This window comes from Delphinapterus leucas, chromosome 2 (genome assembly GCF_059928025.1).
Source record: "Delphinapterus leucas isolate spDelLeu-1000000601 "Yukka" chromosome 2, BTC_Dleu_Yukka2, whole genome shotgun sequence".
NCBI lineage: Eukaryota > Metazoa > Chordata > Mammalia > Artiodactyla > Monodontidae > Delphinapterus > Delphinapterus leucas.
In genome coordinates, this window is record NC_143130.1 from 49,414,481 (window position 1) to 49,426,769 (window position 12,289).

General features: G+C 34.1%; 1 pseudogene; it reads left to right on the forward strand.

Annotated features, from left to right (window-relative positions):
- The first annotated feature begins 439 nt into the window (after positions 1-439).
- The window catches only part of LOC149750017 (uncharacterized), a 167,053-nt pseudogene continuing 155,203 nt past the window's right edge, over positions 440-12,289 (forward strand).

The window sequence follows — 12,289 nt, forward strand, 5'->3', positions numbered from 1 at the left end:
TCTGAGAAACAATATGAAATCAGACCTGAACAGTTGCATCCTCTTATCTCAGGAATATTAAAATCATTGAAAATAGGTTTAAAATAATGGGGGGGAGGCAATGTACTTTAGATGCTCTCTGCAGGATAAAAATATAAGACAATTGGATACTATATGCTTAACAAAACTTTATTTCAAAAAGAATAAAATGAGATAGAAAGATGTATTCTAGAGATATCGTTTCCACATTAGAATGTGTAAAATTTTCATAATTTGACTGGCTCTTACGTGTTTAAAAGTCATGAGCAATTTGAATGTTTTGTTTATCCTTGCAAAAAGATGACAGAGCATGGTTTTGGGAATTCGATTTAAGAAGTGTCCTTTTTAAAACTTATTAGGCTGAGAGCAGGGATTGAAGCAGACAGACGGATAACAGGAAAGAAATATGTCCTGAAGCATCATGGAAATGGGGCTGGTAGAGAGCTATTGTATCATCCAGGCTCTTTGGCAACTGAAGGACGTGTCGGTTCACCGTGAGTATTTCGTCCTGTACAAGCTGCCGAGCCGAAGGTAATACATCTCATGTCAGGGAATAAGGCAGTCCTGGCTGAACGCTGATGCAGTCACTTCTGAGAACAATATAGTTGGAGAGTTTGGAGAATATAGTGGCTTTTTTTTTTTAATATGTGAGGGAAATATTATTCTTGTCTAATTGTGCTTTAGAATATAAACCACACCGCTCTGCTTCGCCACTATCACCACCAAGAAAATGAAAGCCACGTTTAAAATAGCAGTAAGTGAGACTGAATCATGTGACAAAGATGTGCTTTATCTCATTGTGTTGAAAAGTGAGGAGGGGGAGAAAGAACTTAGCCACATGCATTTCTCTTTTAAGTACTATATTTTAATACTATAAGTTTAGAAAACAGAAAAATTTAAAGGAACATAATAAACCATCAGGCTACACTGATAGCATATACAAAACAAGAAAAGAAGCAAATAAATAAGTACACACATGTTCATGCATGTTTCTTTTTTGAATTTTTGTTTGGATGCTTAAATACTTTTATAAAGGAGTGAGTACGTTTGAATCCTGTGGGACTGTTTCATATAATATTATGTCAAAATAATTTTTAATATTAGTAGAGAATAGTCCTATTCATCAATTTTAGTAATAACATAATATTTCATGGAGTGTATATAAAATTTGCTTAAACATTTCCCCATTGTTGGATATTCAGGTTGCTTCTACATTTCAGTAAAGTAAATACTACAGTAAGGGACATCTTAAGGCAAAATTTACATGTTTGAAATTATTGATTTCAAATAAATTTTTAAATGGAACAAATAGGCCATGCTTTATGGACATTTTGATAGTTTTGTAATAGTTTCCAAGCTACTTTCCCAAAAAAGAAAAAAAACGTTATAGCCTTCCATCCTACCAATAGGAAAGTATTAGGTCACATATTTTACAGTATACTCAGTGTTACTGAGAATATTAATTTAAATATTTGGTAATTAGCAGATGAAAATTATTTCTTTTTTGATTATTAATAAAGTCCTTCTGTTCCTTTTTTAAAAAAATATTTTTTGCTTCCCTTCTTTTGAATTTTTGGTTCCCTTTTTATTTCATTATTGAGGTAGCCCTGAGGCCCTCCACATACAAAAATAAAATATAGCATTTTTATAAATCACTCTTTCATGATGTTAATTTTGAACTAAGGTGGTAACCCCTGGTTAAGATAATCATAGCACAATAATCACAGCAAGAAATCCTGGACAAAATTGGGCCAGGGTGCAGTTTTACATGATCTATTGAATTTAGGTTTCCAGCAGGCTTCTGCTATCCCTTCATGGTGGCACATAAAATGATATTATCATCGGTGAAATTACCCCAGAAACTTAAGGTAATTTATAGCAAATCGTATTCTCCCATTAGGAAACCCAAGCTCATTGATCTTTGTACTGCCTTTCTTTCTAGCCTGAAAATTTGTGTTGTTTTCTTAAACTGTGATGTGATTGTTTAAAAATGCCTTCATGCATTCTGACACCTTCTGCAAGTGCACCAGTGCCTAGTAAATAAAGTAGCAGCCCATGTCCCTTTTAACAAAAGCTATATATCTGTTCAGACTTGTAATTTGCTCTGTTTATATCCTTTGCCCTTGAACTCTGCTTATTAATGCAATGTTTCTCCAAATGATGCCATATAACTCTGCTCTGAGCACATCCACGGTGACACCCCGCAAACATTCCAAGGGCCAGGGCCAGCTGAGGAAGGGAAGAAACGACGACGACTGAATTGTGGGAGTTATAGTGCATTACTCAACACGGAGCGGCTGTAAAACTATGACTGTTAATATTCAAATTGTGACAAGGCCATAGCCAGTCTTAGCTAATATTCCGAGGTCTGGTTGAAAAGCAATTTACCAAAGTAACTTTGATTAGAAAAGAAACAGCCAGAACGCTTCTCCAAGAAATGAACTAAAAACCCTTCAAAGGATTTGAGGCAGGTGTTCTAATTATACAACCAAAAAATTATTTGTAGTGGGTTTGGGGAGGAGAGCCCTTCAGTTATAAAATGCAAATCGTATATGTAGTGGAACTATAGACCAAATTCCTTTGTGCAAACTGTAATGAAATATACCAATTTTTTTGTTATAAGTACTTTGCATCATAGATCTTATATAAGACAAGTGAGCATTGACTGGGTTTAATACTGTTTTCGTTTAAAAAATAAAAATTTACTAATTAATATTGTGTGAAAGTTTGAACAGGGAGTAGGACCAGTCTCCCTCTACAATACCTGTGAAGGGAATATACTGATTAACAAAATTAATAATTTAGGTATGATCGCAGAGACTGTGCAAAACCTACTTTGCAACGGAAATTGTTCTGCCACATTTTAGAAAAGGGCATTTACAAAAAGGTCCCTTTCTTTTGAAATGAGAAAGTCATACATATGCAGTAACATGCCCAAGACAGAGCTTGTCTAAGTTTGTCTATTTTGAAAATGTTATATTTGTTTCAAAATAATGTTTTTAAAAAGTTTATTTTCTCAAAGCTCTTTATTTGAATATATTTTAATAGATTCATATTGAAATGACTTTATTACAAAAGTCTTTTTTTTTCTTTTTCTTGGCATTTTACCTGGGAGCAAATTGTTCATAGCAATGAGAATTAATTTGTACACCTCCTCCCCCAAATCCTAGGCTATGCATAATGCAGTCCATGCAAAAAATGTTGATGGGAATGAGAAAATAATATACCATCCAATATCGAATTTCATGCTGAAACATAGGCTGCCTGAAACATCTGGGCACACGTCTGTATTTTTAGTGCTCTATGTGCCTTCAGAAAGGAGTAAGGAAAGAAAAACTTCTAACTACACCAATTGACAACACTACTAATTCTTTTAGACACAAAACATGATCTGAATATATTTGCATATCCAAATACACACGTGTGATTATAGACAATAGAAAATAAATAAGCTATAGGTTCCCAGGAACACCAAACACGCTCTTAATATATTAGCTGCTCCCATTTTGGTATTATTTCCAGAGGAAATAGGTTCCAATAAGATGTATTAAGAATACTTTGGAAAAGTCTTTTCATGAATATAGAGCTGTCCATTTTCATCCTATTCTCACTCTAATCAACTGCACCTAAATTGAAGGAGATTTCTTACCTTTAATGAAAGAGACTGATCTAGTGATCTTAATTTGAGAACATGGTTTGCCTGAGGAACATAAAAATATAAATAAGGGAATTTTAGCATTTTTCTGAGAATTTTAGAATATCGTACTTACTGAATGAGCAGACTCATGAGGCAGACACCTTGGTTACATCATTCATCTCTGAATGTCCATATGATGAGTACTTGATGAACGGTCCCCAGTCTGGTTTTTGAATTAAATGCACAAATGCATAAATGCATCATTTAGAATGTACATCAAATGGAAATTATGAACTTTATAATATTAAGTGATTTTAATTAAAGCAGATCTTGTGCTATGGTTTTCTACTCTTAAAGCCTCAAAGTGTTTCTTTTTATATATTTCATTCAGAAAATTATGATTCCATTGTGCTAGTAAAACCAAGTTTGAAGAGCCTGGCTCACGTGCTTTTATGCATCATCAGGGCTAACTGACTGCTAAAATGCACATGAGACCTAAAAACATGCACTGTGTTAGATGTAAATTCTATATAAATTTCAAACGGAAGTTATATGATACAGAACATGTATTTTGTTATTGATAGAATGATAGCGTAGCTTATTAAGAATTGTTTCAAGACATTATCGAATGTCTTGAAATTTGATGATTCTCTACAAACTAAACTTTGGATTTTCTAACTTGTTCTCCTAAATAAAATGCATTTATATACAATGCAGATTATATGTAGTATAGTTATACCAACAATAGCTTCAAACATCTAATTCTAAAATATTAAGAATGACCATCCCTGATTCTACCCTTCGTCTCATTTCCCTTTTCCTAAAGGCAACTACCTCCAACATTTCTATTGTATTTCTTCAGAATTCACTTCCATATCCGTAAGTAACATGTTTGTATTGCTACTTCTTAACAACTTCTTCCTCTTCTTCTTCTCCTTCTTAATATTATTTTAATTTGGGGTATTATCTATGGATTTTACACAAAAGAATATCACAAGTTGTCTTTCTTTACTACCCCTGTCCCCAACTATACTCATGTTCTTAATATTCTTAATAAAGTTATGTTGCATTTTTTATTAATGTTCAGTGTGTAATATCACTAATAAATTCTATTGAGGGCTGTGCTGGGGTATAAAATAACCTTTTCTCGAACATTTTCTGTTTTTCCTAGAGTTAATAATTGCTTTGTTTTTAATTTAGTTTAGTTTTTTTTTTTTTTTTTTCTTTTACTTACTTTCTAGGTAGTCGCCACTAGGTCATCACTAAATTCTCTGGCAATCTCTGAATCTCCTCTCAAGACATTTATATACTTCAGTTACTCTGTCTATGCTTTTATTCTGGAAACTTCTACCTCCCACTAGACCAGCTGCCCTTGTTATCTGGGCACAGCTGTCATTCCAGGCTCTCCCTTCATAACTATCTGGTTGTGAGATGCTTCACCTGTCTCCTATGCTGGGTCTCCTGTTTTTTGTATCTCTTTTCTTTCTTTTTCTTGGTTTAGTCTCATATATGTGGAGCCCATCCTCCCTATGGCTGGCTATAAAGAGATGGGGGAAACTTTGCAGTCTAAAATTATTCTTGTTTTATACACCCTGTTAACTGGTAGTCTGCTTGGACCAGAATTCTAGGGTGGAAAATCTTTTCCTTTCCAGTTTTACAGGTATCTTTATTGAGAAGCCAATTTGGGGGTATTTTTTAAAAAATACAAATAGATGGTAAGGTAATTAAGATAATCTATTAAAATGAAAATGAAAGGCATAACCTCCAATAGAAGAGTTTTATTATTTTATTTGTGATTATAAAGCATTTTGTAGTTTTAGAAACTTTTTACTTAGAAATACTAAAGTACTATAGTGTATAATTTTCCACCTTTCTAGAAGATTCTAATTATGTGTACCACATGTCCTAGTATTTGCTTAACATCACTTTAATATTTATGTTGTTTAAATGCTATTTTTTGACGTAACGTTATTAATTATTTCAACAATTGATTATTCCCAACATTAATAGAGAATGTCTGACTATAAAGTGAAATAGGCAGAATGTATGATGCAGAATTGAGTTCCACATTGGCCAACAAAGCAAAAGGTGCTACACATTAAAGAAGACTAATTTCTATTATGAGGTTATTGAAAAGTGAAAATTAAAATAGGAGAAATAGATTATAGAAGAGTTATATTCAACGAGGTAAGATTTAATTACAGTAAGTTATTCTGAATTCTACTTGCATTTGCAAACTTTAATACACTGAGTGCTAGGCCTTAAACACACTTTCTTAAAACCTTAAAATAAAACCTATTACTTAACATCGAAATATTGCAGGGACTATTCTTCTGAATATGTGATTCTCTGCATTTTACTTGAATAGACATTCTACCTTTACAGTGATTTATTGAATCAACTTCCATAAATTCTAATTAATGAGAAAACTGGTAGATATCTAAGAATGCTCTATAAAATCACTGCTCCCAAGAATTGTACACAGTGAAGTTAAAATGAGAGTGGATATAAAATAAGATTTTTTAAATATTACCAACTTTAATATCATTCTCACAAGCTTCACAAGTCCAGTGCAATTTATTTCAGGCCTGTGAAGGTCAATATGAAATGACAGATTGAAATACTGTACGTGACTTGCAAAAGTCATTTTTGGGCAAGCTGTTTTCCAAGACTTAAATTAAATTAAAGCTTACCTTGCATCAGACATTTTTATTTTAACTGGATTGTGGCCTCATTTTCAAAGATGATCACTTTTATCCCTGGCTGTTAAATAGATATTACCACTGTGAAAATGAGCTTGATGGCATGTGGCAAATACTGATTAAGTGCAGGGCCTGTTCCTTGAAGAAATGATTTTTTTATCATTGGAAATAAAATGCCAACTTTTTTTTTCTCATAATTTGCAACATCTTCTTGAGGTTGTAATTGACAGAAGGATTGTGTCCAGTGTTTATTAACACAAGATTTGAGCCAGACATTGTTAGGCTCAAATCCCATGTCTGCCACTTATTAGAAGACTTCTTAACTTATCTGTGGTCACTGGTTACCTCACATGTGAAGTGGGGAAAATCACTGGTGTTTGTCAGAATTCAACAAGGTACCTATCACAGAGCTTGGCACAGAGGAAGCATACACGTAATCTGAGAGTCGTTGCTGTTGATGATTTTATCATTGGTCTCACATCTGTATTATTATTTTTTTTATTATTAACTTTTCTACCAACTGGCATTATAATTTTAGTGCTCTGGGTTTTGTATACTGATGATATTAGAGATGAAGATCCTGAAATGACATATTTTTAACCAGATCAAACTGGTTCTCTATGCATGAGTTTCTAGCATGTTGCCCATTCTAGAGCACTTGTCACCTGATGGTGGATACCTTGAAAGTTTGCTAATCTCACTGCTAAGAGCTTTCTCTGGATGAATGTGATTTAGAGACGAGTCCTTGCCTGTTACACTTCTTGGTTAATTCTGCTTCTCCATTTTTCTTTTTAGGGTCTGCCTTCATGGCTCCAGAGGAGAAATCAACCAGACAAGGGGTGCAGCACTATCTGGCCATAGAGACTCCTTAAGGCAGAACCCTGGTACTGTTAGGGTCCTTTTCATAAGTCCCATCATTGCATGAGTCATGAGATGAATGAGCCGAGTTGACTTAATCAGTGCTGCCTAGTTTAGCCTCATTTCAGGCTGTATCTAAGCTTATTAGGCACAAACTAAAAGGAAATTTTGGTCATATTTTATTAAACACTGTTTATTAAACATTTTATTAAACACTAGTTTTCAGAATAAAGAAATTTTCGTTAACAATCTCTAAAAGTGACCAGTGAGATTTCTTGTTTTTAAGATTTTTGTTTTTTAAGTGCCACCATGAACTCATAGAAATATATTTGATGTTTTTAATCCAATTATCAGATACCAAAAAGCCCCACATTTATTACTAAGCATAACACATAAAAACACATAATACAAATGTACATTTTGTTGAATTTTAAGGCATACACTCTCGTGTATAACTTGGCTAATCAATCCAGATGTCTTCCACAGGTCCTGTGTCTATGAAGACTAACCAAGAGGTGCATTTATATTTATTAAAGTAGAAAGAAAAGCTGTGTAACTTGGGCCTTCAAACCTTCAGGTCCAGATATTTGAGTGAATCTTCAGTAGTCTGAATGTGGACAGAGATGGGCAGAGCAGGCCCAGTCTCCAAATAAGTGCCGGCAAAATCTTTACCCTGTAGAAGGAACATAGGCCAGAAGACAAGCTAAACCAGCCACTGGCTAGGAGTGAGGACCAACTTGCCCTTTCCTCCCAAGTTCTGGAGGAGACTATTTCAAAATAACAGTGATAGTAGATAATAGTTTTAAAAAATTAAAGTCAATTTTTTGGAGCAGTTGTAGGAAGGTTGAAAGGAAGGTACAGAGATTCCCCATATACCCCTGGCCCCATATATGCATGGCTTCCCCCATTAGCAACATTACTCACCAGAATGGTACTTTTTTTTTTTTTTTTTTTAACTGAGGATTACTCTACATTGACACATTGTAATTACCGAAAGTTCATTATTTATCTTAGGGCTCATTCACTCTTGGTAAGGTACACTCTATGAGTTTAGATAAATCTATAATGACACATATTCATTGTTGTAACATCATACAGAGTATTTTCACTGCCCCCAACTCCTCTATGCTTTGCCAATTCATCTTTCTCCCCCATGCCTACCCCTATCAAACACTGATCGTTTTATTGTCTTCATTGTTTTGCCCTTTCTAGAATATCAGAGTTGGAGTCATACAGTATGTAGCCTTTTCAGATTGGCTTCTTTCATTTAGTAATATGTAGTTAAAGTTCTCCCATATGTTTTCATAATTTAATAAGTCATTTCTTTTTAGTGCTGAATAATGTTCCACTCTCTGGAGGTATCACAGTTTATATATCCATTTGCCTACTGAGGGACATCATAGTTGGGGTGGCTTTGGAAAGTTTTAAAAATAAGACACAATAAATTTTTCTGCATCAATTGACTCTTCCTTTCATGAAAGATTTCTCTGTAGCATCAATGCTGTCTGATAGCATTTTACCTACAGTAGAATTTCCATGAAACTTGGAGTCAATCCTTTCAAACTCTGCTGCTGCTTTATCAACTAAGTTTATGTAATATTCTAAATCCTTTGTTGTTGTTTCATCAATCTTCACAGCATCTTCACCTGGAGTAGACTACATCTCAAGAAACCACTTTCTTTGCTCATCCATAAGAAGCATTTATCTGTGCAAATTTTATCATGAAATTGCAGCAATTCAGTCACATCTTCAGGCTCCACCTCTAATTCTAGTTCCCTTGCTATTTCTACCACATCTGCACTAAAATCTTAATCCCCTCAAAATTATCCATGAAGGTGGGCATCAACGTATTCTATACTCCTGTGTATGTTGATATTTTGACCTCTTCCCATGAATCACAAATGTTCTTAGTGGCAACTAGAATGGTGAATCCTTTCCAAAAGGTTTTAAATTGACTTTGCTCAGGTCCATCAGAGGAATCACTATCTATGGCAGCTATAGCCTTACAAAATGTATTTCTTAAATAATAAAACTTTAAAGTCAAAATGACTCCTTGATCCATAGGCTGCAGAATGGATGCTGTGTTAGCAGGCATGAAAACAACATTAATCTCTTTGTACATATCCATCAGAGCTCTTGGGAAAATAGGTGAATTGTCAATGAGCACTAATACCTTGAGAGAAATCTTTTTTTTTTTTCTATGAGTGGTAGATCTCAATAATAGGCTTAAAGTATTCAGTAAACCATTTTGTAAACAGATGTGCTGTCATCCAGGTTTTGTTGTTCCATTTACAGAACACAAGCAGAATAATTTAACATAATACTTAAGGGCCTTAGAATTTTCAGAATGGTAAATGAGCATTGACTTCAACTTTGTTACCAGCTGCAGTAGACCCTAACAGGACAGTTAGCCTGTCCTTTGAAGTTTGAATCAGCACTGACTTCTCCTCTTTAGCTACAGAAGTCCTAGATGGTGTCTTCTTCCAATAGAAGGCTGTTTTGTCTACATAGAACATCTGTTGTTTAGTGTAGCCACCTTCCTTAATTATCTTAGCTAGACCTTCTGGATAACTTGCAGTAGCTTCTACATCAGCTTGCTGCTTCACCTTGTTCTTTTATGTTATAAAGACAGCTTCTTTCCCAAACCTCATGAACCAACCTCTGCTAGCTTCAAACTTTGCTTCTGTGGCTTCCTCACCTCTCTTAGTGTTCACAGAATTGAGGAGAGTTAAGGCCTTGCTATGGATTAGGCTTTGGCTGAAGGGAATGTTGTAGGTGGTTTGATATTCTATCCAGACAACTAAAGCTTTATCCATATCAGCAATAAGTCTATGTGCTTTCTTATCATTCAGGTATTCACTGGAGTTATACTTTTAATTTCCTACCTGACTATCTTGGCTTTCTATATGCCTTCCTCACTAAGCTTAATCATTTCTAGCTTTTGATATAAAATGAGAGACGTGTGACTCTTCCTTTCACTTGAACACTTAGAGGCCATTGTAGGGGTATTAATTGGCCTGGTTGCAATAGTGTTGTGTCTCAAGGTACAGGGATGCCCAAGGAGAGAGAGAGAGATGGGGGAGCAGCCAGTTGGTGGAGCAGTCAGAACACAGACAACATTTATCTATGAAGTTCCCAGTCTTATATGGGCATGGTTTGCGGCACCTCAAAACTATTACAATAGTAACATCAAAGATCACTGATCACAGATAACCATAACAAATATGATAATAATGAAAAAGTTTGAAACATTGCAAGAATTACCAAATGTGACATAGAGACACAAAAATGAGTAAATGCTGTTGGAAAAATGGTGCTGATAAATTTGCTTGATGCCGGTTATCACAATCTTCAACTTGTAAAAGATGTAATATCTGCAAAGCGCAATAAAATGAACATGGACTATCTCTCTGTTTATATAATTTTTCTTTGATTTTGTTCATCAGACTTTTGTCATTTTCCTCATAGAGGTCATGAACATGTTTTATTAGAATTATGCTTAAGTGTTCCATCTTTGGGGGTGCTAATGTAAATGGTATCGTGTTTTTAACTTCAAATACCAGTTATTCATTGTTTGTATATAAGAAATCAATTGAAATTTGTATATTAATCTTATATCCTATGATATTGTTTTAATCACTTATTAGTTCTAGGTGTTTCTGTTTTTGTCAGTTCTTTCAGAGTTTCTACATAGATGATCATGTGATCTGTAAACAAAAACAGTTTTTGTCTTCCTTCCCAATCTGTGTATTTTTTACTCCCTTTCTTGCCTTATGAAATTAGCAAGGACTTCTAGTGGGATGTTGAAAAGTGGTGGTAAGCAGGGCCATCTTTGACTTGTACATGATCTTAGTAGGAAAGCTTTGAGTTTCTCAACATTAAGTATAATGTTAGCTGAGGTTTTTTTTCAGATAGCCTTTATCAAGTTGAGAAAGTTCCTCTCCATTCCTAGTTTAGAGTTTTTAATCATAAATGGGTTAGATTTTGTCCAATGCTTTTTCTGCATCTATTGATACGATCATGTGATAGTTTTCTTTTTTATCCCGCTTGTATGAATAATAGGGTTTTTAAAAATTTTTTCAGCTTGCTCCTGCATTTTATCTTTCTTTCCAATGTCACTGAGATACAATTGACATGTAACTTTGTTTAAGTTTAGGGTGTACAATGTGATGATTTGAAATGTATCTTGCAAAATGATTACCACAATATGGTTAGTTAACACATCCATTACCTCACATAATTACAATTTTTTGTGTGTGTGTGTGACAAGAACACATAAAAATTGACTCTCTTAGCAATTTCCCAGCATGTAATACAGTATTGATACCTATAGTTTCCATGCTGTACATTCAATCCCCAGAACTTATTCATCTTGCAATTGGAAGTTTCACTTTGACCAACATCTCTCCACCACCCACCCCCTGCAACCACTGGCAACCAGTAGTCTACTCTGCTTCTATAAGTTTGACTTTTTATTTTAGATTCCATGTATAAGAAAAATTATACAGAATTCATGTTTCTCTTACTTATTTTATTTAGCATAATTCTCTCAAGGTCCATCCAGGTCATTGTAAATGATAGGATTTCTTTCTTTTTTTTTTTTTAATGCCTGAACACTATTCCATTACATATATAATGGAATATTTTATGTATATATATATATATATATATATATATATATATATATATATATACTGGATCATAGGATAGTTCTATTTCTAGTTGTGTGAGGAAAGTCCATACTGTTTTTCATAGTGGCTGCACCAGTTTACTTTCCCACCAACAGTGCACTAGGTTCCTCTTTTATGCACATCCTTACTAACATTTATCTCTTTGTTTTTTTTACAATAGCCATTCTAACAGGTGTGAGGGAATATCTTACCATGGTTTTGATTTGTATTTCCATAATGATTAGTAATTTTGAGTGCTTTTTCATATATTTGTTGGCTATTTGCCTGTCTTTGGAAAAATGTCTATTCAAGTCCTCTGCTCATTTTTTAATCAGGTTTAATTTTTTTTTAATTTTTTTGCTATTGAGTTTTATGAGTTCCTTACACATTTGGGATATTAACAT